Source organism: Bubalus kerabau, unplaced genomic scaffold (assembly GCF_029407905.1).
Source record: "Bubalus kerabau isolate K-KA32 ecotype Philippines breed swamp buffalo unplaced genomic scaffold, PCC_UOA_SB_1v2 scaffold_77, whole genome shotgun sequence".
Lineage (NCBI taxonomy): Eukaryota > Metazoa > Chordata > Mammalia > Artiodactyla > Bovidae > Bubalus > Bubalus kerabau.
Window position 1 is genome coordinate 547,910 of NW_026577931.1, and position 27,238 is coordinate 575,147.

Below are 27,238 nucleotides of genomic sequence, written 5' to 3' on the forward strand. Positions count from 1 at the left end.
CCCAGTCTGGCAGGCGCTTGCTGGGCACAAACGGAGGATCCCTCTGGCTGTGGTGCTGCCTCCCCCAGCCAGGGGCGCTGGGACCCTGATTCCCTCCGCCCAGCGCTTAGTCTGGGCGGCCAAGCAACCGCTGGGGAACGCAGCCCTGGGCGCTCTCTTTGCCTGACAAAGAGCTCTGCTTGCGGGAGGCTTTGGCAGTTTGCACACCCCGGCCCCTGAGCCTTCTGCAAAGAGGCCTGGCTCCTAGGTCCAAAGGGAAGGCCAGAGCGGAGCTGAGGCCAGCCAGGCGCCAGGCACGTCTCCCACACTCCTGCAGCCTGCTCCTTCCCGGGCGAGAACGCTAGAAGCTGGGAAGCGCTGGGCGAGGCTCGCCCAGGCCAGAGCAGCCTCTCGGCCGGGGCTCTGCGCTCTCGCGCCTGGGCGCAGAGCTGGAGCTCCGCCGCTCTGGCAGCTCGCTCGGTCCTTCCCAGTAACAGGCCCGCAACCCCTCTCTTCTCTCCGGCGTGCTGGGAACCGGGCTTCCAGGCCTGGGCACAGAGCACTTGCCCGGAGCTCTCTGCTCAGGGACTGGTTCCCCTGCGCTGGGGCTGTGCTCTCCCTAGCCCAAACGCACCGGGGAAGGCCCCAAACCACATCCACACGACTCTACGCTGGGGGAGAGCTCCAGGGAAGCCCAGTCTGGCAGGCGCTTGCTGGGCACAAACGGAGGATCCCTCTGGCTGTGGTGCTGCCTCCCCCAGCCAGGGGCGCTGCGACCCTGATTCCCTCCGCCCAGCGCTTAGTCTGGCCGGCCAAGCAACCGCTGGGGAACGCAGCCCTGGGCGCTCTCTTTGCCTGACAAAGAGCTCTGCTTGCGGGAGGCTTTGGCAGTTTGCACACCCCCGGCCCCTGAGCCTTCTGCAAAGAGGCCTGGCTCCTAGGTCCAAAGGGAAGGCCAGAGCGGAGCTGAGGCCAGCCAGGCGCCAGCCACGTCTCCCACACTCCCGCAGCCTGCTCCTTCCCGGGCGAGAACGCTAGAAGCTGGGAAGCGCTGGGCGAGGCTCGCCCAGGCCAGAGCAGCCTCTCGGCCGGGGCTCTGCGCTCTCGCGCCTGGGCGCAGAGCTGGAGCTCCGCCGCTCTGGCAGCTCGCTCGGTCCTTCCCAGTAACAGGCCCGCAACCCCTCTCTTCTCTCCGGCGTGCTGGGAACCGGGCTTCCAGGCTGGGCACAGAGCACTTGCCCGGAGCTCTCTGCTCAGGGACTGGTTCCCCTGCGCTGGGGCTGTGCTCTCCCTAGCCCAAACGCACCGGGGAAGGCCCCAAACCACATCCACACGACTCTACGCTGGGGGAGAGCTCCAGGGAAGCCCAGTCTGGCAGGCGCTTGCTGGGCACAAACGGAGGATCCCTCTGGCTGTGGTGCTGCCTCCCCCAGCCAGGGGCGCTGGGATCCTGATTCCCTCCGCCCAGCGCTTAGTCTGGGCGGCCAAGCAACCGCTGGGGAACGCAGCCCTGGGTGCTCTCTTTGCCTGACAAAGAGCTCTGCTTGCGGGAGGCTTTGGCAGTTTGCACACCCCCGGCCCCTGAGCCTTCTGCAAAGAGGCCTGGCTCCTAGGTCCAAAGGGAAGGCCAGAGCGGAGCTGAGGCCAGCCAGGCGCCAGGCACGTCTCCCACATTCCCGCAGCCTGCTCCTTCCCGGGCGAGAACGCTAGAAGCTGGGAAGCGCTGGGCGAGGCTCGCCCAGGCCAGGGCAGCCTCTCGGCCGGGGCTCTGCGCTATCGCGCCTGGGCGCAGAGCTGGAGCTCCGCCGCTCTGGCAGCTCGCTCGGTCCTTCCCAGTAACAGGCCCGCAACCCCTCTCTTCTCTCCGGCGTGCTGGGAACCGAGCTTCCAGGCCTGGGCACAGAGCACTTGCCCGGAGCTCTCTGCTCACGGACTGGTTCCCCGGCGCTGGGGCTGTGCTCTCCATAGCCCAAAGGCACCGGGGAAGGCCCCAAACCACATCCACACGACTCTACGCTGGGGGAGAGCTCCAGGGAAGCCCAGTCTGGCAGGCGCTTGCTGGGCACAAACGGAGGATCCCTCTGGCTGTTGTGCTGCCTCCCCCAGCCAGGGGCGCTGGGACCCTGATTCCCTCCGCCCAGCGCTTCGTCTGGGCGGCCAAGCAACCGCTGGGGAACGCAGCCCTGGGCGCTCTCTTTGCCTGACAAAGAGCTCTGCTTGCGGGAGGCTTTGGCAGTTTGCACACCCCCGGCCCCTGAGCCTTCTGCAAAGAGGCCTGGCTCCTAGGTCCAAAGGGAAGGCCAGAGCGGAGCTGAGGCCAGCCAGGCGCCAGCCACGTCTCCCACACTCCCGCAGCCTGCTCCTTCCCGGGCGAGAACGCTAGAAGCTGGGAAGCGCTGGGCGAGGCTCGCCCAGGCCAGAGCAGCCTCTCGGCCGGGGCTCTGCGCTATCGCGCCTGGGCGCAGAGCTGGAGCTCCGCCGCTCTGGCAGCTCGCTCGGTCCTTCCCAGTAACAGGCCCGCAACCCCTCTCTTCTCTCTGGCGTGCTGGGAACCGGGCTTCCAGGCCTGGGCACAGAGCACTTGCCCGGAGCTCTCTGCTCAGGGACTGGTTCCCCTGCGCTGGGGCTGTGCTCTCCCTAGCCCAAACGCACCGGGGAAGGCCCCAAACCACATCCACACGATTCTACGCTGGGGGAGAGCTCCAGGGAAGCCCAGTCTGGCAGGCGCTTGCTGGGCACAAACGGAGGATCCCTCTGGCTGTGGTGCTGCATCCCCCAGCCAGGGGCGCTGGGACCCTGATTCCCTCCGCCCAGCGCTTATTCTGGGCGGCCAAGCAACCGCTGGGGAACGCAGCCCTGGGCGCTCTCTTTGCCTGACAAAGAGCTCTGCTTGCGGGAGGCTTTGGCAGTTTGCACACCCCCGGCCCCTGAGCCTTCTGCAAAGAGGCCTGGCTCCTAGGTCCAAAGGGAAGGCCAGAGCGGAGCTGAGGCCAGCCAGGCGCCAGCCACGTCTCCCACACTCCCGCAGCCTGCTCCTTCCCGGGCGAGAACGCTAGAAGCTGGGAAGCGCTGGGCGAGGCTCGCCCAGGCCAGAGCAGCCTCTCGGCCGGGGCTCTGCGCTCTCGCGCCTGGGCGCAGAGCTGGAGCTCCGCCGCTCTGGCAGCTCGCTCGGTCCTTCCCAGTAACAGGCCCGCAACCCCTCTCTTCTCTCCGGCGTGCTGGGAACCGGGCTTCCAGGCTGGGCACAGAGCACTTGCCCGGAGCTCTCTGCTCAGGGACTGGTTCCCCTGCGCTGGGGCTGTGCTCTCCATAGCCCAAACGCACCGGGGAAGGCCCCAAACCACATCCACACGACTCTACGCCTGGGAGAGCTCCAGGGAAGCCCAGTCTGGCAGGCGCTTGCTGGGCACAAACGGAGGATCCCTCTGGCTGTGGTGCTGCCTCCCCCAGCCAGGGGCGCTGGGACCCTGATTCCCTCCGCCCAGCGCTTAGTCTGGGCGGCCAAGCAACCGCTGGGGAACGCAGCCCTGGGCGCTCTCTTTGCCTGACAAAGAGCTCTGCTTGCGGGAGGCTTTGGCAGTTTGCACACCCCCGGCCCCTGAGCCTTCTGCAAAGAGGCCTGGCTCCTAGGTCCAAAGGGAAGGCCAGAGCGGAGCTGAGGCCAGCCAGGCGCCAGCCACGTCTCCCACACTCCCGCAGCCTGCTCCTTCCCGGGCGAGAACGCTAGAAGCTGGGAAGCGCTGGGCGAGGCTCGCCCAGGCCAGAGCAGCCTCTTGGCCGGGACTCTGCGCTATCGCGCCTGGGCGCAGAGCTGGAGCTCCGCCGCTCTGGCAGCTCGCTCGGTCCTTCCCAGTAACAGGCCCGCAACCCCTCTCTTCTCTCCGGCGTGCTGGGAACCGGGCTTCCAGGCCTGGGCACAGAGCACTTGCCCGGAGCTCTCTGCTCAGGGACTGGATCCCCTGCGCTGGGGCTGTGCTCTCCCTAGCCCAAACGCACCGGGGAAGGCCCCAAACCACATCCACACGACTCTACGCTGGGGAGAGCTCCAGGGAAGCCCAGTCTGGCAGGCGCTTGCTGGGCACAAACGGAGGATCCCTCTGGCTGTGGTGCTGCCTCCCCCAGCCAGGGGCGCTGGGACCCTGATTCCCTCCGCCCAGCGCTTCGTCTGGGCGGCCAAGCAACCGCTGGGGAACGCAGCCCTGGGCGCTCTCTTTGCCTGACAAAGAGCTCTGCTTGCGGGAGGCTTTGGCAGTTTGCACACCCCCGGCCCCTGAGCCTTCTGCAAAGAGGCCTGGCTCCTAGGTCCAAAGGGAAGGCCAGAGCGGAGCTGAGGCCAGCCAGGCGCCAGGCACGTCTCCCACACTCCCGCAGCCTGCTCCTTCCCGGGCGAGAACGCTAGAAGCTGGGAAGCGCTGGGCGAGGCTCGCCCAGGCCAGAGCAGCCTCTCGGCCGGGGCTCTGCCCTATCGCGCCAGGGCGCAGAGCTGGAGCTCCGCCGCTCTGGCAGCTCGCTCGGTCCTTCCCAGTAACAGGCCCGCAACCCCTCTCTTCTCTCCGGCGTGCTGGGAACCGGGCTTCCAGGCCTGGGCACAGAGCACTTGCCCGGAGCTCTCTGCTCAGGGACTGGTTCCCCTGCGCTGGGGCTGTGCTCTCCCTAGCCCAAACGCACCGGGGAAGGCCCCAAACCACATCCACACGACTCTACGCTGGGGGAGAGCTCCAGGGAAGCCCAGTCTGGCAGGCGCTTGCTGGGCACAAACGGAGGATCCCTCTGGCTGTGGTGCTGCCTCCCCCAGCCAGGGGCGCTGGGACCCTGATTCCCTCCGCCCAGCGCTTAGTCTGGGCGGCCAAGCAACCGCTGGGGAACGCAGCCCTGGGCGCTCTCTTTGCCTGACAAAGAGCTCTGCTTGCGGGAGGCTTTGGCAGTTTGCACACCCCGGCCCCTGAGCCTTCTGCAAAGAGGCCTGGCTCCTAGGTCCAAAGGGAAGGCCAGAGCGGAGCTGAGGCCAGCCAGGCGCCAGGCACGTCTCCCACACTCCTGCAGCCTGCTCCTTCCCGGGCGAGAACGCTAGAAGCTGGGAAGCGCTGGGCGAGGCTCGCCCAGGCCAGAGCAGCCTCTCGGCCGGGGCTCTGCGCTACCGCGCCTGGGCGCAGAGCTGGAGCTCCGCCGCTCTGGCAGCTCGCTCGGTCCTTCCCAGTAACAGGCCCGCAACCCCTCTCTTCTCTCCGGCGTGCTGGGAACCGGGCTTCCAGGCCTGGGCACAGAGCACTTGCCCGGAGCTCTCTGCTCAGGGACTGGTTCCCCTGCGCTGGGGCTGTGCTCTCCCTAGCCCAAACGCACCGGGGAAGGCCCCAAACCACATCCACACGACTCTACGCTGGGGGAGAGCTCCAGGGAAGCCCAGTCTGGCAGGCGCTTGCTGGGCACAAACGGAGGATCCCTCTGGCTGTGGTGCTGCCTCCCCCAGCCAGGGGCGCTGCGACCCTGATTCCCTCCGCCCAGCGCTTAGTCTGGCCGGCCAAGCAACCGCTGGGGAACGCAGCCCTGGGCGCTCTCTTTGCCTGACAAAGAGCTCTGCTTGCGGGAGGCTTTGGCAGTTTGCACACCCCCGGCCCCTGAGCCTTCTGCAAAGAGGCCTGGCTCCTAGGTCCAAAGGGAAGGCCAGAGCGGAGCTGAGGCCAGCCAGGCGCCAGCCACGTCTCCCACACTCCCGCAGCCTGCTCCTTCCCGGGCGAGAACGCTAGAAGCTGGGAAGCGCTGGGCGAGGCTCGCCCAGGCCAGAGCAGCCTCTCGGCCGGGGCTCTGCGCTCTCGCGCCTGGGCGCAGAGCTGGAGCTCCGCCGCTCTGGCAGCTCGCTCGGTCCTTCCCAGTAACAGGCCCGCAACCCCTCTCTTCTCTCCGGCGTGCTGGGAACCGGGCTTCCAGGCTGGGCACAGAGCACTTGCCCGGAGCTCTCTGCTCAGGGACTGGTTCCCCTGCGCTGGGGCTGTGCTCTCCCTAGCCCAAACGCACCGGGGAAGGCCCCAAACCACATCCACACGACTCTACGCTGGGGGAGAGCTCCAGGGAAGCCCAGTCTGGCAGGCGCTTGCTGGGCACAAACGGAGGATCCCTCTGGCTGTGGTGCTGCCTCCCCCAGCCAGGGGCGCTGGGACCCTGATTCCCTCCGCCCAGCGCTTAGTCTGGGCGGCCAAGCAACCGCTGGGGAACGCAGCCCTGGGTGCTCTCTTTGCCTGACAAAGAGCTCTGCTTGCGGGAGGCTTTGGCAGTTTGCACACCCCCGGCCCCTGAGCCTTCTGCAAAGAGGCCTGGCTCCTAGGTCCAAAGGGAAGGCCAGAGCGGAGCTGAGGCCAGCCAGGCGCCAGGCACGTCTCCCACATTCCCGCAGCCTGCTCCTTCCCGGGCGAGAACGCTAGAAGCTGGGAAGCGCTGGGCGAGGCTCGCCCAGGCCAGGGCAGCCTCTCGGCCGGGGCTCTGCGCTATCGCGCCTGGGCGCAGAGCTGGAGCTCCGCCGCTCTGGCAGCTCGCTCGGTCCTTCCCAGTAACAGGCCCGCAACCCCTCTCTTCTCTCCGGCGTGCTGGGAACCGAGCTTCCAGGCCTGGGCACAGAGCACTTGCCCGGAGCTCTCTGCTCACGGACTGGTTCCCCGGCGCTGGGGCTGTGCTCTCCATAGCCCAAAGGCACCGGGGAAGGCCCCAAACCACATCCACACGACTCTACGCTGGGGGAGAGCTCCAGGGAAGCCCAGTCTGGCAGGCGCTTGCTGGGCACAAACGGAGGATCCCTCTGGCTGTTGTGCTGCCTCCCCCAGCCAGGGGCGCTGGGACCCTGATTCCCTCCGCCCAGCGCTTCGTCTGGGCGGCCAAGCAACCGCTGGGGAACGCAGCCCTGGGCGCTCTCTTTGCCTGACAAAGAGCTCTGCTTGCGGGAGGCTTTGGCAGTTTGCACACCCCCGGCCCCTGAGCCTTCTGCAAAGAGGCCTGGCTCCTAGGTCCAAAGGGAAGGCCAGAGCGGAGCTGAGGCCAGCCAGGCGCCAGCCACGTCTCCCACACTCCCGCAGCCTGCTCCTTCCCGGGCGAGAACGCTAGAAGCTGGGAAGCGCTGGGCGAGGCTCGCCCAGGCCAGAGCAGCCTCTCGGCCGGGGCTCTGCGCTATCGCGCCTGGGCGCAGAGCTGGAGCTCCGCCGCTCTGGCAGCTCGCTCGGTCCTTCCCAGTAACAGGCCCGCAACCCCTCTCTTCTCTCTGGCGTGCTGGGAACCGGGCTTCCAGGCCTGGGCACAGAGCACTTGCCCGGAGCTCTCTGCTCAGGGACTGGTTCCCCTGCGCTGGGGCTGTGCTCTCCCTAGCCCAAACGCACCGGGGAAGGCCCCAAACCACATCCACACGATTCTACGCTGGGGGAGAGCTCCAGGGAAGCCCAGTCTGGCAGGCGCTTGCTGGGCACAAACGGAGGATCCCTCTGGCTGTGGTGCTGCATCCCCCAGCCAGGGGCGCTGGGACCCTGATTCCCTCCGCCCAGCGCTTATTCTGGGCGGCCAAGCAACCGCTGGGGAACGCAGCCCTGGGCGCTCTCTTTGCCTGACAAAGAGCTCTGCTTGCGGGAGGCTTTGGCAGTTTGCACACCCCCGGCCCCTGAGCCTTCTGCAAAGAGGCCTGGCTCCTAGGTCCAAAGGGAAGGCCAGAGCGGAGCTGAGGCCAGCCAGGCGCCAGCCACGTCTCCCACACTCCCGCAGCCTGCTCCTTCCCGGGCGAGAACGCTAGAAGCTGGGAAGCGCTGGGCGAGGCTCGCCCAGGCCAGAGCAGCCTCTCGGCCGGGGCTCTGCGCTCTCGCGCCTGGGCGCAGAGCTGGAGCTCCGCCGCTCTGGCAGCTCGCTCGGTCCTTCCCAGTAACAGGCCCGCAACCCCTCTCTTCTCTCCGGCGTGCTGGGAACCGGGCTTCCAGGCTGGGCACAGAGCACTTGCCCGGAGCTCTCTGCTCAGGGACTGGTTCCCCTGCGCTGGGGCTGTGCTCTCCATAGCCCAAACGCACCGGGGAAGGCCCCAAACCACATCCACACGACTCTACGCCTGGGAGAGCTCCAGGGAAGCCCAGTCTGGCAGGCGCTTGCTGGGCACAAACGGAGGATCCCTCTGGCTGTGGTGCTGCCTCCCCCAGCCAGGGGCGCTGGGACCCTGATTCCCTCCGCCCAGCGCTTAGTCTGGGCGGCCAAGCAACCGCTGGGGAACGCAGCCCTGGGCGCTCTCTTTGCCTGACAAAGAGCTCTGCTTGCGGGAGGCTTTGGCAGTTTGCACACCCCCGGCCCCTGAGCCTTCTGCAAAGAGGCCTGGCTCCTAGGTCCAAAGGGAAGGCCAGAGCGGAGCTGAGGCCAGCCAGGCGCCAGCCACGTCTCCCACACTCCCGCAGCCTGCTCCTTCCCGGGCGAGAACGCTAGAAGCTGGGAAGCGCTGGGCGAGGCTCGCCCAGGCCAGAGCAGCCTCTCGGCCGGGACTCTGCGCTATCGCGCCTGGGCGCAGAGCTGGAGCTCCGCCGCTCTGGCAGCTCGCTCGGTCCTTCCCAGTAACAGGCCCGCAACCCCTCTCTTCTCTCCGGCGTGCTGGGAACCGGGCTTCCAGGCCTGGGCACAGAGCACTTGCCCGGAGCTCTCTGCTCAGGGACTGGATCCCCTGCGCTGGGGCTGTGCTCTCCCTAGCCCAAACGCACCGGGGAAGGCCCCAAACCACATCCACACGACTCTACGCTGGGGAGAGCTCCAGGGAAGCCCAGTCTGGCAGGCGCTTGCTGGGCACAAACGGAGGATCCCTCTGGCTGTGGTGCTGCCTCCCCCAGCCAGGGGCGCTGGGACCCTGATTCCCTCCGCCCAGCGCTTCGTCTGGGCGGCCAAGCAACCGCTGGGGAACGCAGCCCTGGGCGCTCTCTTTGCCTGACAAAGAGCTCTGCTTGCGGGAGGCTTTGGCAGTTTGCACACCCCCGGCCCCTGAGCCTTCTGCAAAGAGGCCTGGCTCCTAGGTCCAAAGGGAAGGCCAGAGCGGAGCTGAGGCCAGCCAGGCGCCAGGCACGTCTCCCACACTCCCGCAGCCTGCTCCTTCCCGGGCGAGAACGCTAGAAGCTGGGAAGCGCTGGGCGAGGCTCGCCCAGGCCAGAGCAGCCTCTCGGCCGGGGCTCTGCCCTATCGCGCCAGGGCGCAGAGCTGGAGCTCCGCCGCTCTGGCAGCTCGCTCGGTCCTTCCCAGTAACAGGCCCGCAACCCCTCTCTTCTCTCCGGCGTGCTGGGAACCGGGCTTCCAGGCCTAGGCACAGAGCACTTGCCCGGAGCTCTCTGCTCAGGGACTGGTTCCCCTGCGCTGGGGCTGTGCTCTCCCTAGCCCAAACGCACCGGGGAAGGCCCCAAACCACATCCACACGACTCTACGCTGGGGGAGAGCTCCAGGGAAGCCCAGTCTGGCAGGCGCTTGCTGGGCACAAACGGAGGATCCCTCTGGCTGTGGTGCTGCCTCCCCCAGCCAGGGGCGCTGGGACCCTGATTCCCTCCGCCCAGCGCTTAGTCTGGGCGGCCAAGCAACCGCTGGGGAACGCAGCCCTGGGCGCTCTCTTTGCCTGACAAAGAGCTCTGCTTGCGGGAGGCTTTGGCAGTTTGCACACCCCGGCCCCTGAGCCTTCTGCAAAGAGGCCTGGCTCCTAGGTCCAAAGGGAAGGCCAGAGCGGAGCTGAGGCCAGCCAGGCGCCAGGCACGTCTCCCACACTCCTGCAGCCTGCTCCTTCCCGGGCGAGAACGCTAGAAGCTGGGAAGCGCTGGGCGAGGCTCGCCCAGGCCAGAGCAGCCTCTCGGCCGGGGCTCTGCGCTCTCGCGCCTGGGCGCAGAGCTGGAGCTCCGCCGCTCTGGCAGCTCGCTCGGTCCTTCCCAGTAACAGGCCCGCAAGCCCTCTCTTCTCTCCGGCGTGCTGGGAACCGGGCTTCCAGGCCTGGGCACAGAGCACTTGCCCGGAGCTCTCTGCTCAGGGACTGGTTCCCCTGCGCTGGGGCTGTGCTCTCCCTAGCCCAAACGCACCGGGGAAGGCCCCAAACCACATCCACACGACTCTACGCTGGGGGAGAGCTCCAGGGAAGCCCAGTCTGGCAGGCGCTTGCTGGGCACAAACGGAGGATCCCTCTGGCTGTGGTGCTGCCTCCCCCAGCCAGGGGCGCTGCGACCCTGATTCCCTCCGCCCAGCGCTTAGTCTGGCCGGCCAAGCAACCGCTGGGGAACGCAGCCCTGGGCGCTCTCTTTGCCTGACAAAGAGCTCTGCTTGCGGGAGGCTTTGGCAGTTTGCACACCCCCGGCCCCTGAGCCTTCTGCAAAGAGGCCTGGCTCCTAGGTCCAAAGGGAAGGCCAGAGCGGAGCTGAGGCCAGCCAGGCGCCAGCCACGTCTCCCACACTCCCGCAGCCTGCTCCTTCCCGGGCGAGAATGCTAGAAGCTGGGAAGCGCTGGGCGAGGCTCGCCCAGGCCAGGGCAGCCTCTCGGCCGGGGCTCTGCGCTATCGCGCCTGGGCGCAGAGCTGGAGCTCCGCCGCTCTGGCAGCTCGCTCGGTCCTTCCCAGTAACAGGCCCGCAACCCCTCTCTTCTCTCCGGCGTGCTGGGAACCGGGCTTCCAGGCCTGGGCACAGAGCACTTGCCCGGAGCTCTCTGCTCAGGGACTGGTTCCCCTGCGCTGGGGCTGTGCTCTCCCTAGCCCAAACGCACCGGGGAAGGCCCCAAACCACATCCACACGACTCTACGCTGGGGGAGAGCTCCAGGGAAGCCCAGTCTGGCAGGCGCTTGCTGGGCACAAACGGAGGATCCCTCTGGCTGTGGTGCTGCCTCGCCCAGCCAGGGGCGCTGGGACCCTGATTCCCTCCGCCCAGCGCTTAGTCTGGGCGGCCAAGCAAGCGCTTGGGAAGGCAGCCCTGGGCGCTCTCTTTGCCTGACAAAGAGCTCTGCTTGCGGGAGGCTTTGGCAGTGTGCACAGCCCCGGCCCCTGAGCCTTCTGCAAAGAGGCCTGGCTCCTAGGTCCAAAGGGAAGGCCAGAGCGGAGCTGAGGCCAGCCAGGCGCCAGGCACGTCTCCCACACTCCCGCAACCTGCTCCTTCCCGGGCGAGAACGCTAGAAGCTGGGAAGCGCTGGGCGAGGCTCGCCCAGGCCAGAGCAGCCTCTCGGCCGGGGCTCTGCGCTATCGCGCCTGGGCGCAGAGCTGGAGCTCCGCCGCTTTGGCAGCTCACTCGGTCCTTCCCAGTAACAGGCCCGCAACCCCTCTCTTCTCTCCGGCGTGCGGGGAACCGGGCTTCCAGGCCTGGGCACAGAGCACTTACCCGGAGCTCTCTGCTCAGGGATTGGATCCCCTGTGCTGGGGCTGTGCTCTCCCTAGCCCAAACGCACCGGGGAAGGCCCCAAACCACATCCACACGAATCTACGCTGGGGGAGAGCTCCGGGGAAGCCCAGTCTGGCAGGCGCTTGCTGGGCACAAACGGAGGATCCCTCTGGCTGTGGTGCTGCCTCCCCCAGCCAGGGGCGCTGGGACCCTGATTCCCTCCGCCCAGCGCTTAGTCTGGCCGGCCAAGCAACCGCTGGGGAACGCAGCCCTGGGCGCTCTCTTTGCCTGACAAAGAGCTCTGCTTGCGGGAGGCTTTGGCAGTTTGCACACCCCCGGCCCCTGAGCCTTCTGCAAAGAGGCCTGGCTCCTAGGTCCAAAGGGAAGGCCAGAGCGGAGCTGAGGCCAGCCAGGCGCCAGCCACGTCTCCCACATTCCCGCAGCCTGCTCCTTCCCGGGCGAGAACGCTAGAAGCTGGGAAGCGCTGGGCGAGGCTCGCCCAGGCCAGAGCAGCCTCTCGGCCGGGGCTCTGAGCTATTGCGCCTGGGCGCAGAGCTGGAGCTCCGCCGCTCCGGCAGCTCGCTCGGTCCTTCCCAGTAACAGGCCCGCAACCCCTCTCTTCTCTCCGGCGTGCTGGGAACCGGGCTTCCAGGCCTGGGCACAGAGCACTTGCCCGGAGCTCTCTGCTCAGGGACTGTTTCCCCTGCGCTGGGGCTGTGCTCTCCCTAGCCCAAACGCACCGGGGAAGGCCCCAAACCACATCCACACGACTCTACGCTGGGGGAGAGCTCCAGGGAAGCCCAGTCTGGCAGGCGCTTGCTGGGCACAAACGGAGGATCCCTCTGGCTGTGGTGCTGCCTCCCCCAGCCAGGGGCGCTGGGACCCTGATTCCCTCCGCCCAGCGCTTAGTCTGGCCGGCCAAGCAACCGCTGGGGAACGCAGCCCTGGGCGCTCTCTTTGCCTGACAAAGAGCTCTGCTTGCGGGAGGCTTTGGCAGTTTGCACACCCCCGGCCCCTGAGCCTTCTGCCAAGAGGCCTGGCTCCTAGGTCCAAAGGGAAGGCCAGAGCGGAGCTGAGGCCAGCCAGGCGCCAGCCACGTCTCCCACACTCCCGCAGCCTGCTCCTTCCCGGGCGAGAATGCTAGAAGCTGGGAAGCGCTGGGCGAGGCTCGCCCAGGCCAGAGCAGCCTCTCGGCCGGGGCTCTGCGCTATCGCGCCTGGGCGCAGAGCTGGAGCTCCGCCGCTCTGGCAGCTCGCTCGGTCCTTCCCAGTAACAGGCCCGCAACCCCTCTCTTCTCTCCGGCGTGCTGGGAACCGGGCTTCCAGGCCTGGGCACAGAGCACTTGCCCGGAGCTCTCTGTTCAGGGACTGGTTCCCCTGCGCTGGGGCTGTGCTCTCCCTAGCCCAAACGCACCGGGGAAGGCCCCAAACCACATCCACACGACTCTACGCTGGGGGAGAGCTCCAGGGAAGCGCAGTCTGGCAGGCGCTTGCTGGGCACAAACGGAGGATCCCTCTGGCTGTGGTGCTGCCTCCCCCAGCCAGGGGCGCTGGGACCCTGATTCCCTCCGCCCAGCGCTTAGTCTGGCCGGCAAAGCAACCGCTGGGGAACGCAGCCCTGGGCGCTCTCTTTGCCTGACAAAGAGCTCTGCTTGCGGGAGGCTTTGGCAGTTTGCACACCCCCGGCCCCTGAGCCTTCTGCAAAGAGGCCTGGCTCCTAGGTCCAAAGGGAAGGCCAGAGCGGAGCTGAGGCCAGCCAGACGCCAGGCACGTCTCCCACACTCCCGCAGCCTGCTCCTTCCCGGGCGAGAACGCTAGAAGCTGGGAAGCGCTGGGCGAGGCTCGCCCAGGCCAGAGCAGCCTCTCGGCCGGGGCTCTGCGCTATCGCGCCTGGGCGCAGAGCTGGAGCTCCGCCGCTCTGGCAGCTCGCTCGGTCCTTCCCAGTAACAGGCCCGCAACCCCTCTCTTCTCTCCGGCGTGCTGGGAACCGGGCTTCCAGGCCTGGGCACAGAGCACTTGCTTGGAGCTCTCTGCTCAGGGACTGGTTCCCCTGCGCTGGGGCTGTGCTCTCCCTAGCCCAAACGCCCCGGGGAAGGCCCCAAACCACATCCACACGACTCTACGCTGGGGGAGAGCTCCAGGTAAGCCCAGTCTGGCAGGCGCTTGCTGGGCACAAACGGAGGATCCCTCTGGCTGTGGTGCTGCCTCCCCCAGCCAGGGGCGCTGGGACCCTGATTCCCTCCGCCCAGCGCTTAGTCTGGGCGGCCAAGCAACCGCTGGGGAACGCAGCCCTGGGTGCTCTCTTTGCCTGACAAAGAGCTCTGCTTGCGGGAGGCTTTGGCAGTTTGCACACCCCCGGCCCCTGAGCCTTCTGCAAAGAGGCCTGGCTCCTAGGTCCAAAGGGAAGGCCAGAGCGGAGCTGAGGCCAGCCAGGCGCCAGGCACGTCTCCCACATTCCCGCAGCCTGCTCCTTCCCGGGCGAGAACGCTAGAAGCTGGGAAGCGCTGGGCGAGGCTCGCCCAGGCCAGGGCAGCCTCTCGGCCGGGGCTCTGCGCTATCGCGCCTGGGCGAAGAGCTGGAGCTCCGGCGCTCTGGCAGCTCGCTCGGTCCTTCCCAGTAACAGGCCCGCAACCCCTCTCTTCTCTCCGGCGTGCTGGGAACCGAGCTTCCAGGCCTGGGCACAGAGCACTTGCCCGGAGCTCTCTGCTCACGGACTGGTTCCCCGGCGCTGGGGCTGTGCTCTCCATAGCCCAAAGGCACCGGGGAAGGCCCCAAACCACATCCACACGACTCTACGCTGGGGGAGAGCTCCAGGGAAGCCCCGTCTGGCAGGCGCTTGCTGGGCACAAACGGAGGATCCCTCTGGCTGTGGTGCTGCCTCCCCCAGCCAGGGGCGCTGGGACCCTGATTCCCTCCGCCCAGCGCTTCGTCTGGGCGGCCAAGCAACCGCTGGGGAACGCAGCCCTGGGCGCTCTCTTTGCCTGACAAAGAGCTCTGCTTGCGGGAGGCTTTGGCAGTTTGCACACCCCCGGCCCCTGAGCCTTCTGCAAAGAGGCCTGGCTCCTAGGTCCAAAGGGAAGGCCAGAGCGGAGCTGAGGCCAGCCAGGCGCCAGGCACGTCTCCCACACTCCCGCAGCCTGCTCCTTCCCGGGCGAGAACGCTAGAAGCTGGGAAGCGCTGGGCGAGGCTCGCCCAGGCCAGAGCAGCCTCTCGGCCGGGGCTCTGCGCTATCGCGCCTGGGCGCAGAGCTGGAGCTCCGCCGCTCTGGCAGCTCGCTCGGTCCTTCCCAGTAACAGGCCCGCAACCCCTCTCTTCTCTCTGGCGTGCTGGGAACCGGGCTTCCAGGCCTGGGCACAGAGCACTTGCCCGGAGCTCTCTGCTCAGGGACTGGTTCCCCTGCGCTGGGGCTGTGCTCTCCCTAGCCCAAACGCACCGGGGAAGGCCCCAAACCACATCCACACGACTCTACGCTGGGGGAGAGCTCCAGGGAAGCCCAGTCTGGCAGGCGCTTGCTGGGCACAAACGGAGGATCCCTCTGGCTGTGGTGCTGCATCCCCCAGCCAGGGGCGCTGGGACCCTGATTCCCTCCGCCCAGCGCTTATTCTGGGCGGCCAAGCAACCGCTGGGGAACGCAGCCCTGGGCGCTCTCTTTGCCTGACAAAGAGCTCTGCTTGCGGGAGGCTTTGGCAGTTTGCACACCCCCGGCCCCTGAGCCTTCTGCAAAGAGGCCTGGCTCCTAGGTCCAAAGGGAAGGCCAGAGCGGAGCTGAGGCCAGCCAGGCGCCAGCCACGTCTCCCACACTCCCGCAGCCTGCTCCTTCCCGGGCGAGAACGCTAGAAGCTGGGAAGCGCTGGGCGAGGCTCGCCCAGGCCAGAGCAGCCTCTCGGCCGGGGCTCTGCGCTCTCGCGCCTGGGCGCAGAGCTGGAGCTCCGCCGCTCTGGCAGCTCGCTCGGTCCTTCCCAGTAACAGGCCCGCAACCCCTCTCTTCTCTCCGGCGTGCTGGGAACCGGGCTTCCAGGCTGGGCACAGAGCACTTGCCCGGAGCTCTCTGCTCAGGGACTGGTTCCCCTGCGCTGGGGCTGTGCTCTCCATAGCCCAAACGCACCGGGGAAGGCGCCAAACGACATCCACACGACTCTACGCCTGGGAGAGCTCCAGGGAAGCCCAGTCTGGCAGGCGCTTGCTGGGCACAAACGGAGGATCCCTCTGGCTGTGGTGCTGCCTCCCCCAGCCAGGGGCGCTGGGACCCTGATTCCCTCCGCCCAGCGCTTAGTCTGGGCGGCCAAGCAACCGCTGGGGAACGCAGCCCTGGGCGCTCTCTTTGCCTGACAAAGAGCTCTGCTTGCGGGAGGCTTTGGCAGTTTGCACACCCCCGGCCCCTGAGCCTTCTGCAAAGAGGCCTGGCTCCTAGGTCCAAAGGGAAGGCCAGAGCGGAGCTGAGGCCAGCCAGGCGCCAGCCACGTCTCCCACACTCCCGCAGCCTGCTCCTTCCCGGGCGAGAACGCTAGAAGCTGGGAAGCGCTGGGCGAGGCTCGCCCAGGCCAGAGCAGCCTCTCGGCCGGGAATCTGCGCTATCGCGCCTGGGCGCAGAGCTGGAGCTCCGCCGCTCTGGCAGCTCGCTCGGTCCTTCCCAGTAACAGGCCCGCAACCCCTCTCTTCTCTCCGGCGTGCTGGGAACCGGGCTTCCAGGCCTGGGCACAGAGCACTTGCCCGGAGCTCTCTGCTCAGGGACTGGATCCCCTGCGCTGGGGCTGTGCTCTCCCTAGCCCAAACGCACCGGGGAAGGCCCCAAACCACATCCACACGACTCTACGCTGGGGAGAGCTCCAGGGAAGCCCAGTCTGGCAGGCGCTTGCTGGGCACAAACGGAGGATCCCTCTGGCTGTGGTGCTGCCTCCCCCAGCCAGGGGCGCTGGGACCCTGATTCCCTCCGCCCAGCGCTTCGTCTGGGCGGCCAAGCAACCGCTGTGGAACGCAGCCCTGGGCGCTCTCTTTGCCTGACAAAGAGCTCTGCTTGCGGGAGGCTTTGGCAGTTTGCACACCCCCGGCCCCTGAGCCTTCTGCAAAGAGGCCTGGCTCCTAGGTCCAAAGGGAAGGCCAGAGCGGAGCTGAGGCCAGCCAGGCGCCAGGCACGTCTCCCACACTCCCGCAGCCTGCTCCTTCCCGGGCGAGAACGCTAGAAGCTGGGAAGCGCTGGGCGAGGCTCGCCCAGGCCAGAGCAGCCTCTCGGCCGGGGCTCTGCCCTATCGCGCCAGGGCGCAGAGCTGGAGCTCCGCCGCTCTGGCAGCTCGCTCGGTCCTTCCCAGTAACAGGCCCGCAACCCCTCTCTTCTCTCCGGCGTGCTGGGAACCGGGCTTCCAGGCCTGGGCACAGAGCACTTGCCCGGAGCTCTCTGCTCAGGGACTGGTTCCCCTGCGCTGGGGCTGTGCTCTCCCTAGCCCAAACGCACCGGGGAAGGCCCCAAACCACATCCACACGACTCTACGCTGGGGGAGAGCTCCAGGGAAGCCCAGTCTGGCAGGCGCTTGCTGGGCACAAACGGAGGATCCCTCTGGCTGTGGTGCTGCCTCCCCCAGCCAGGGGCGCTGGGACCCTGATTCCCTCCGCCCAGCGCTTAGTCTGGGCGGCCAAGCAACCGCTGGGGAACGCAGCCCTGGGCGCTCTCTTTGCCTGACAAAGAGCTCTGCTTGCGGGAGGCTTTGGCAGTTTGCACACCCCCGGCCCCTGAGCCTTCTGCAAAGAGGCCTGGCTCCTAGGTCCAAAGGGAAGGCCAGAGCGGAGCTGAGGCCAGCCAGGCGCCAGTCACGTCTCCCACACTCCCGCAGCCTGCTCCTTCCCGGGCGAGAACGCTAGAAGCTGGGAAGCGCTGGGCGAGGCTCGCCCAGGCCAGAGCAGCCTCTCGGCCGCGGCTCTGTGCTACCGCGCCTGGGCGCAGAGCTGGAGCTCCGCCGCTCTGGCAGCTCGCTCGGTCCTTCCCAGTAACAGGCCCGCAACCCCTCTCTTCTCTCCGGCGTGCTGGGAACTGGGCTTCCAGGCCTGGGCACAGAGCACTTGCCCGGAGCTCTCTGCTCAGGGACTGGTTCCCCTGCGCTGGGGCTGTGCTCTCCCTAGCCCAAACGCACCGGGGAAGGCCCCAAACCACATCCACACGACTCTACGCTGGGGGAGAGCTCCAGGGAAGCCCAGTCTGGCAGGCGCTTGCTGGGCACAAACGGAGGATCCCTCTGGCTGTGGTGCTGCCTCCCCCAGCCAGGGGCGCTGGGACCCTGATTCCCTCCGCCCAGCGCTTAGTCTGGGCGGCCAAGCAACCGCTGGGGAACGCAGCCCTGGGCGCTCTCTTTGCCTGACAAAGAGCTCTGCTTGCGGGAGGCTTTGGCAGTTTGCACACCCCCGGCCCCTGAGCCTTCTGCAAAGAGGCCTGGCTCCTAGGTCCAAAGGGAAGGCGAGAGCGGAGCTGAGGCCAGCCAGGCGCCAGGCACGTCTCCCACACTCCCCAGCCTGCTCCTTCCCGGGCGAGAACGCTAGAAGCTGGGAAGCGCTGGGCGAGGCTCGCCCAGGCCAGAGCAGCCTCTCGGCCGGGGCTCTGCGCTACCGCGCCTGGGCGCAGAGCTGGAGCTCCGCCGCTCTGGCAGCTCGCTCGGTCCTTCCCAGAAACAGGCCCGCAACCCCTCTCTTCTCTCCGGCGTGCTGGGAACTGGGCTTCCAGGCCTGGGCACAGAGCACTTGCCCGGAGCTCTCTGCTCAGGGACTGGTTCCCCTGCGCTGGGGCTGTGCTCTCCCTAGCCCAAACGCACCGGGGAAGGCCCCAAACCACATCCACACGACTCTACGCTGGGGGAGAGCTCCAGGGAAGCCCAGTCTGGCAGGCGCTTGCTGGGCACAAACGGAGGATCCCTCTGGCTGTGGTGCTGCCTCGCCCAGCCAGGGGCGCAGGGACCCTGATTCCCTCCGCCCAGCGCTTAGTCTGTGCGGCCAAGCAAGTGCTTGGGAATGCAGCCCTGGGCGCTCTCTTTGCCTGACAAAGAGCTCTGCTTGCGGGAGGCTTTGGCAGTTTGCACACCCCCGGCCCCTGAGCCTTCTGCAAAGAGGCCTGGCTCCTAGGTCCAAAGGGAAGGCGAGAGCGGAGCTGAGGCCAGCCAGGCGCAAGGCACGTCTCCCACACTCCCGCAGCCTGCTCCTTCCCGGGCGAGAACGCTAGAAGCTGGGAAGCGCTGGGCGAGGCTCGCCCAGGCCAGAGCAGCCTCTCGGCCGGGGCTCTGCGCTACCGCGCCTGGGCGCAGAGCTGGAGCTCCGCCGCTCTGGCAGCTTGCTCGGTCCTTCCCAGTAACAGGCCCGCAACCCCTCTCTTCTCTCCGGCGTGCTGGGAACCGGGCTTCCAGGCCTGGGAACAGAGCACTTGCCCGGAGCTCTCTGCTCAGGGACTGGATCCCCTGCGCTGGGGCTGTGCTCTCCCTAGCCCAAACGCACCGGGGAAGGCCCCAAACCACATCCACACGACTCTACGCTGGGGGAGAGCTCCAGGGAAGCCCAGTCTGGCAGGCGCTTGCTGGGCACAAACGGAGGATCCCTCTGGCTGTGGTGCTGCCTCCCCCAGCCAGGGGCGCTGGGACCCTGATTCCCTCCTCCCAGCGCTTAGTCTGGGCGGCCAAGCAACCGCTGGGGAACGCAGCCCTGGGCGCTCTCTTTGCCTGACAAAGAGCTCTGCTTGCGGGAGGCTTTGGCAGTTTGCACACCCCCGGCCCCTGAGCCTTCTGCAAAGAGGCCTGGCTCCTAGGTCCAAAGGGAAGGCCAGAGCGGAGCTGAGGCCAGCCAGGCGCCAGGCACGTCTCCCACACTCCCGCAGCCTGCTCCTTCCCGGGCGAGAACGCTAGAAGCTGGGAAGCGCTGGGCGAGGCTCGCCCAGGTCAGAGCAGCCTCTCGGCCGGGGCTCTGCGCTACCGCGCCTGGGCACAGAGCTGGAGCTCCGCCGATCCGGCAGCTCGCTCGGTCCTTCCCAGTAACAGGCCCGCAACCCCTCTCTTCTCTCCGGCGTGCTGGGAACCGGGCTTCCAGGCCTGGGCACAGAGCACTTGCCCGGAGCTCTCTGCTCAGGGACTGGTTCCCCTGCGCTGGGGCTGTGCTCTCCCTAGCCCAAACGCACCGGGGAAGGCCCCAAACCACATCCACACGACTCTACGCTGGGGGAGAGCTCCACGGAAGCCCAGTCTGGCAGGCGCTTGCTGGGCACAAACGGAGGATCCCTCTGGCTGTGGTGCTGCCTCGCCCAGCCAGGGGCGCTGGGACCCTGATTCCCTCCGCCCAGCGCTTAGTCTGGGCGGCCAAGCAAGCGCTTGGGAATGCAGCCCTGGGCGCTCTCTTTGCCTGACAAAGAGCTCTGCTTGCGGGAGGCTTTGGCAGTTTGCACACCCCCGGCCCCAGAGCCTTCTGCAAAGAGGCCTGGCTCCTAGGTCCAAAGGGAAGGCGAGAGCGGAGCTGAGGCCAGCCAGGCGCCAGTCACGTCTCCCACACTCCCGCAGCCTGCTCCTTCCCGGGCGAGAACGCTAGAAGCTGGGAAGCGCTGGGCGAGGCTCGCCCAGGCCAGAGCAGCCTCTCGGCCGGGGCTCTGCGCTACCGCGCCTGGGCGCAGAGCTGGAGCTCCGCCGCTCTGGCAGCTCGCTCGGTCCTTCCCAGTAACAGGTCCGCAACCCCTCTCTTCTCTCCGGCGTGCTGGGAACTGGGCTTCCAGGCCTGGGCACAGAGCACTTGCCCGGAGCTCTCTGCTCAGGGACTGGTTCCCCTGCGCTGGGGCTGTGCTCTCCCTAGCCCAAACGCACCGGGGAAGGCCCCAAACCACATCCACACGACTCTACGCTGGGGGAGAGCTCCAGGGAAGCCCAGTCTGGCAGGCGCTTGCTGGGCACAAACGGAGGATCCCTCTGGCTGTGGTGCTGCCTCGCCCAGCCAGGGGCGCTGGGACCCTGATTCCCTCCGCCCAGCGCTTAGTCTGGGCGGCCAAGCAAGCGCTTGGGAAGGCAGCCCTGGGCGCTCTCTTTGCCTGACAAAGAGCTCTGCTTGCGGGAGGCTTTGGCAGTTTGCACACCCCCGGCCCCTGAGCCTTCTGCAAAGAGGCCTGGCTCCTAGGTCCAAAGGGAAGGCGAGAGCGGAGCTGAGGCCAGCCAGGCGCCAGGCACGTCTCCCACACTCCCGCAGCCTGCTCGTTCCCGGGCGAGAACGCTAGAAGCTGGGAAGCGCTGGGCGAGGCTCGCCAGGGCCAGAGCAGCCTCTCGGCCGGGGCTCTGCGCTACCGCGCCTGGGCGCAGAGCTGGAGCTCCGCCGCTCTGGCAGCTCGCTCGGTCCTTCCCAGTAACAGGCCCGCAACCCCTCTCTTCTCTCCGGCGTGCTGGGAACTGGGCTTCCAGGCCTGAGCACAGAGCACTTGCCCGGAGCTCTCTGCTCAGGGACTGGTTCCCCTGCGCTGGGGCTGTGCTCCCCCTAGCCCAAACGCACCGGGGAAGGCCCCAAACCACATCCACACGACTCTACGCTGGGGGAGAGCTCCAGGGAAGCCCAGTCTGGCAGGCGCTTGCTGGGCACAAACGGAGGATCCCTCTGGCTGTGGTGCTGCCTCGCCCAGCCAGGGGCGCTGGGACCCTGATTCCCTCCGCCCAGCGCTTAGTCTGGGCGGCCAAGCAACCGCTGGGGAATGCAGCCCTGGGCGCTCTCTTTGCCTGACAAAGAGCTCTGCTTGCGGTAGGCTTTGGCAGTTTGCACACCCCCCGGCCCCTGAGCCTTCTGCAAAGAGGCCTGGCTCCTAGGTCCAAAGGGAAGGCCAGAGCGGAGCTGAGGCCAGCCAGGCGCCAGTCACGTCTCCCACACTCCCGCAGCCTGCTCCTTCCCGGGCGAGAACGCTAGAAGCTGGGAAGCGCTGGGTGAGCCTCGCCCAGGCCAGAGCAGCCTCTCGGCCGGGGCTCTGCGCTACCGCGCCTGGGCGCAGAGCTGGAGCTCCGCCGCTCTGGCAGCTCGCTCGGTCCTTCCCAGTAACAGGCCCGCAACCCGTCTCTTCTCTCCGGCGTGCTGGAACTGGGCTTCCAGGCCTGGGCACAGAGCACTTGCCCGGAGCTCTCTGCTCAGGGACTGGTTCCCCTGCGCTGGGGCTGTGCTCTCCCTAGCCCAAACGCACCGGGGAAGGCCCCAAACCACATCCACACGACTCTACGCTGGGGGAGAGCTCCAGGGAAGCCCAGTCTGGCAGGCGCTTGCTGGGCACAAACGGAGGATCCCTCTGGCTGTGGTGCTGCCTCGCCCAGCCAGGGGCGTGGGACCCTGATTCCCTCCGCCCAACACTTAGTCTGGGCGGCCAAGCAAGCGCTTGGGAATGCAGCCCTGGGCGCTCTCTTTGCCTGACAAAAAGCTCTGCTTGCGGGAGGCTTTGGCAGTTTGCACACCCCCGGCCCCGAGCCTTCTGCAAAGAGGCCTGGCTCCTAGGTCCAAAGGGAAGGCCAGAGCGGAGCTGAGGCCAGCCAGGCGCCAGGCACGTCTCCCACACTCCCGCAGCCTGCTCCTTCCCGGGCGAGAACGCTAGAAGCAGGGAAGCGCTGGGCGAGGCTCGCCCAGGCCAGAGCAGCCTCTCGGCCGGGGCTCTGCGCTACCGCGCCTGGGCGCAGAGCTGGAGCTCCGCCGCTCTGGCAGCTCGCTCGGTCCTTCCCAGTAACAGGCCCGCAACCCCTCTCTCCTCTCCGGCGTGCTGGGAACTGGGCTTCCAGGCCTGGGCACAGAGCACTTGCCCGGAGCTCTCTGCTCAGGGACTGGTTCCCCTGCGCTGGGGCTGTGCTCTCCCTAGCCCAAACGCACCGGGGAAGGCCCCAAACCACATCCACACGACTCTACGCTGGGGGAGAGCTCCAGGGAAGCCCAGTCTGGCAGGCGCTTGCTGGGCACAAACGGAGGATCCCTCTGGCTGTGGTGCTGCCTCGCCCAGCCAGGGGCGCTGGGACCCTGATTCCCTCCGCCCAGCGCTTAGTCTGGGCGGCCAAGCAAGCGCTTGGGAAGGCAGCCCTGGGCGCTCTCTTTGCCTGACAAAGAGCTCTGCTTGCGGGAGGCTTTGGCAGTTTGCACACACCCGGCCCCTGAGCCTTCTGCAAAGAGGCCTGGCTCCTAGGTCCAAAGGGAAGGCGAGAGCGGAGCTGAGGCCAGCCAGGCGCCAGGCACGTCTCCCACACTCCCGCAGCCTGCTCCTTCCCGGGCGAGAACGCTAGAAGCTGGGAAGCGCTGGGCGAGGCTCGCCCAGGCCAGAGCAGCCTCTCGGCCGGGGCTCTGCGCTACCGCGCCTGGGCGCAGAGCTGGAGCTCCGCCGCTCTGGCAGCTCGCTCGGTCCTTCCCAGTAACAGGCCCGCAACCCCTCTCTCCTCTCCGGCATGCTGGGAACTGGGCTTCCAGGCCTGGGCACAGAGCACTTGCCCGGAGCTCTCTGCTCAGGGACTGGTTCCCCTGCGCTGGGGCTGTGCTCTCCCTAGCCCAAACGCACCGGGGAAGTCCCCAAACCACATCCACACGACTCTACGCTTGGGGAGAGCTCCAGGGAAGCCCAGTCTGGCAGGCGCTTGCTGGGCACAAACGGAGGATCCCTCTGGCTGTGGTGCTGCCTCGCCCAGCCAGGGGCGCTGGGACCCTGATTCCCTCCGCCCAGCGCTTAGTCTGGGCGGCCAAGCAAGCGCTTGGGAATGCAGCCCTGGGCGCTCTCTTTGCCTGACAAAGAGCTCTGCTTGCGGGAGGCTTTGGCAGTTTGCACACCCCCGGCCCCTGAGCCTTCTGCAAAGAGGCCTGGCTCCTAGGTCCAAAGGGAAGGCGAGAGCGGAGCTGAGGCCAGCCAGGCGCCAGGCACGTCTCCCACACTCCCGCAGCCTGCTCCTTCCCGGGCGAGAACGCTAGAAGCTAGGAAGCGCTGGGCGAGGCTCGCCCAGGCCAGAGCAGCCTCTCGGCCGGGGCTCTGCGCTACCGCGCCTGGGCGCAGAGCTGGAGCTCCGCCGCTCTGGCAGCTCGCTCGGTCCTTCCCAGTAACAGGCCCGCAACCCCTCTCTTCTCTCCAGCGTGCTGGGAACTGGGCTTCCAGGCCTGGGCACAGAGCACTTGCCCGGAGCTCTCTGCTCAGGGACTGGTTCCCCTGCGCTGGGGCTGTGCTCTCCCTAGCCCAAACGCACCGGGGAAGGCCCCAAACCACATCCACACGACTCTACGCTGGGGGAGAGCTCCAGGGAAGCCCAGTCTGGCAGGCGCTTGCTGGGCACAAACGGAGGATCCCTCTGGCTGTGGTGCTGCCTCGCCCAGCCAGGGGCGTGGGACCCTGATTCCCTCCGCCCAACACTTAGGCTGGGCGGCCAAGCAAGCGCTTGGGAATGCAGCCCTGGGCGCTCTCTTTGCCTGACAAAGAGCTCTGCTTGCGGGAGGCTTTGGCAGTTTGCACACCCCCGGCCCCTGAGCCTTCTGCAAAGAGGCCTGGCTCCTAGGTCCAAAGGGAAGGCGAGAGCGGAGCTGAGGCCAGCCAGGCGCCAGGCACGTCTCCCACACTCCCGCAGCCTGCTCCTTCCCGGGCGAGAACGCTAGAAGCTGGGAAGCGCTGGGCGAGGCTCGCCCAGGCCAGAGCAGCCTCTCGGCCGGGGCTCTGCGCTACCGCGCCTGGGCGCAGAGCTGGAGCTCCGCCGCTCTGGCAGCTCGCTCGGTCCTTCCCAGTAACAGGCCCGCAACCCCTCTCTCCTCTCCGGCGTGCTGGGAACTGGGCTTCCAGGCCTGGGCACAGAGCACTTGCCCGGAGCTCTCTGCTCAGGGACTGGTTCCCCTGCGCTGGGGCTGTGCTCTCCCTAGCCCAAACGCACCGGGGAAGTCCCCAAACCACATCCACACGACTCTACGCTTGGGGAGAGCTCCAGGGAAGCCCAGTCTGGCAGGCGCTTGCTGGGCACAAACGGAGGATCCCTCTGGCTGTGGTGCTGCCTCGCCAAGCCAGGGGCGCTGGGACCCTGATTCCCTCCGCCCAGCGCTTAGTCTGGGCGGCCAAGCAAGCGCTTGGGAATGCAGCCCTGGGCGCTCTCTTTGCCTGACAAAGAGCTCTGCTTGCGGGAGGCTTTGGCAGTTTGCACACCCCCGGCCCCTGAGCCTTCTGCAAAGAGGCCTGGCTCCTAGGTCCAAAGGGAAGGCGAGAGCGGAGCTGAGGCCAGCCAGGCGCCAGGCACGTCTCCCACACTCCCGCAGCCTGCTCCTTCCCGGGCGAGAACGCTAGAAGCTAGGAAGCGCTGGGCGAGGCTCGCCCAGGCCAGAGCAGCCTCTCGGTCGGGGCTCTGCGCTACCGCGCCTGGGCGCAGAGCTGGAGCTCCGCCGCTCTGGCAGCTCGCTCGGTCCTTCCCAGTAACAGGCCCGCAACCCCTCTCTTCTCTCCAGCGTGCTGGGAACTGGGCTTCCAGGCCTGGGCACAGAGCACTTGCCCGGAGCTCTCTGCTCAGGGACTGGTTCCCCTGCGCTGGGGCTGTGCTCTCCCTAGCCCAAACGCACCGGGGAAGGCCCCAAACCACATCCACACGACTCTACGCTGGGGGAGAGCTCCAGGGAAGCCCAGTCTGGCAGGCGCTTGCTGGGCACAAACGGAGGATCCCTCTGGCTGTGGTGCTGCCTCGCCCAGCCAGGGGCGCTGGGACCCTGATTCCCTCCGCCCAGCGCTTAGTCTGGGCGGCCAAGCAAGCGCTTGGGAAGGCAGCCCTGGGCGCTCTCTTTGCCTGACAAAGAGCTCTGCTTGCGGGAGGCTTTGGCAGTTTGCACACCCCCGGCCCCTGAGCCTTCTGCAAAGAGGCCTGGCTCCTAGGTCCAAAGGGAAGGCCAGAGCGGAGCTGAGGCCAGCCAGGCGCCAGGCACGTCTCCCACACTCCCGCAGCCTGCTCCTTCCCGGGCGAGAACGCTAGAAGCTGGGGAGCGCTGGGCGAGGCTCGCCCAGGCCAGAGCAGCCTCTCGGCCGGGGCTCTGCGCTCTCGCGCCTGGGCGCAGAGCTGGAGCTCCGCCGCTCTGGCAGCTCGCTCGGTCCTTCCCAGTAACAGGTCCGCAACCCCTCTCTTCTCTCCGGCGTGCTGGGAACTGGGCTTCCAGGCCTGGGCACAGAGCACTTGCCCGGAGCTCTCTGCTCAGGGACTGGTTCCCCTGCGCTGGGGCTGTGCTCTCCCTAGCCCAAACGCACCGGGGAAGTCCCCAAACCACATCCACACGACTCTACGCTTGGGGAGAGCTCCAGGGAAGCCCAGTCTGGCAGGCGCTTGCTGGGCACAAACGGAGGATCCCTCTGGCTGTGGTGCTGCCTCGCCCAGCCAGGGGCGCTGGGACCCTGATTGCCTCCGCCCAGCGCTTAGTCTGGGCGGCCAAGCAAGCGCTTGGGAATGCAGCCCTGGGCGCTCTCTTTGCCTGACAAAGAGCTCTGCTTGCGGGAGGCTTTGGCAGTTTGCACACCCCCGGCCCCTGAGCCTTCTGCAAAGAGGCCTGGCTCCTAGGTCCAAAGGGAAGGCGAGAGCGGAGCTGAGGCCAGCCAGGCGCCAGGCACGTCTCCCACACTCCCGCAGCCTGCTCCTTCCCGGGCGAGAACGCTAGAAGCTGGGAAGCGCTGGGCGAGGCTCGCCCAGGCCAGAGCAGCCTCTCGGCCGGGGCTCTGCGCTACCGCGCCTGGGCACAGAGCTGGAGCTCCACCGCTCTGGCAGCTCGCTCGGTCCTTCCCAGTAACAGGCCCGCAACCCCTCTCTTCTCTCCGGCGTGCTGGGAACTGGGCTTCCAGGCCTAGGCACAGAGCACTTGCCCGGAGCTCTCTGCTCAGGGACTGGTTCCCCTGCGCTGGGGCTGTGCTCTCCCTAGCCCAAACGCACCGGGGAAAGCCCCAAACCACATCCACACGACTCTACGCTGGGGGAGAGCTCCAGGGAAGCCCAGTCTGGCAGGCGCTTGCTGGGCACAAACGGAGGATCCCTCTGGCTGTGGTGCTGCCTCGCCCAGCCAGGGGCGTGGGACCCTGATTCCCTCCGCCCAACACTTAGTCTGGGCGGCCAAGCAAGCGCTTGGGAATGCAGCCCTGGGCGCTCTCTTTGCCTGACAAAGAGCTCTGCTTGCGGGAGGCTTTGGCAGTTTGCACACCCCCGGCCCCTGAGCCTTCTGCAAAGAGGCCTGGCTCCTAGGTCCAAAGGGAAGGCGAGAGCGGAACTGAGGCCAGCCAGGCGCCAGGCACGTCTCCCACACTCCCGCAGCCTGCTCCTTCCCGGGCGAGAACGCTAGAAGCTGGGAAGCGCTGGGCGAGGCTCGCCCAGGCCAGAGCAGCCTCTCGGCCGGGGCTCTGCGCTACCGCGCCTGGGCGCAGAGCTGGAGCTCCGCCGCTCTGGCAGCTCGCTCGGTCCTTCCCAGAAACAGGCCCGCAACCCCTCTCTTCTCTCCGGCGTGCTGGGAACTGGGCTTCCAGGCCTGGGCACAGAGCACTTGCCCGGAGCTCTCTGCTCAGGGACTGGTTCCCCTGCGCTGGGGCTGTGCTCTCCCTAGCCCAAACGCACCGGGGAAGGCCCCAAACCACATCCACACGACTCTACGCTGGGGGAGAGCTCCAGGGATGCCCAGTCTGGCAGGCGCTTGCTGGGCACAAACGGAGGATCCCTCTGGCTGTGGTGCTGCCTCGCCCAGCCAGGGGCGCAGGGACCCTGATTCCCTCCGCCCAGCGCTTAGTCTGGGCGGCCAAGCAAGCGCTTGGGAATGCAGCCCTGGGCGCTCTCTTTGCCTGACAAAGAGCTCTGCTTGCGGGAGGCTTTGGCAGTTTGCACACCCCCGGCCCCTGAGCCTTCTGCAAAGAGGCCTGGCTCCTAGGTCCAAAGGGAAGGCGAGAGCGGAGCTGAGGCCAGCCAGGCGCCAGTCACGTCTCCCACACTCCCGCAGCCTGCTCCTTCCCGGGCGAG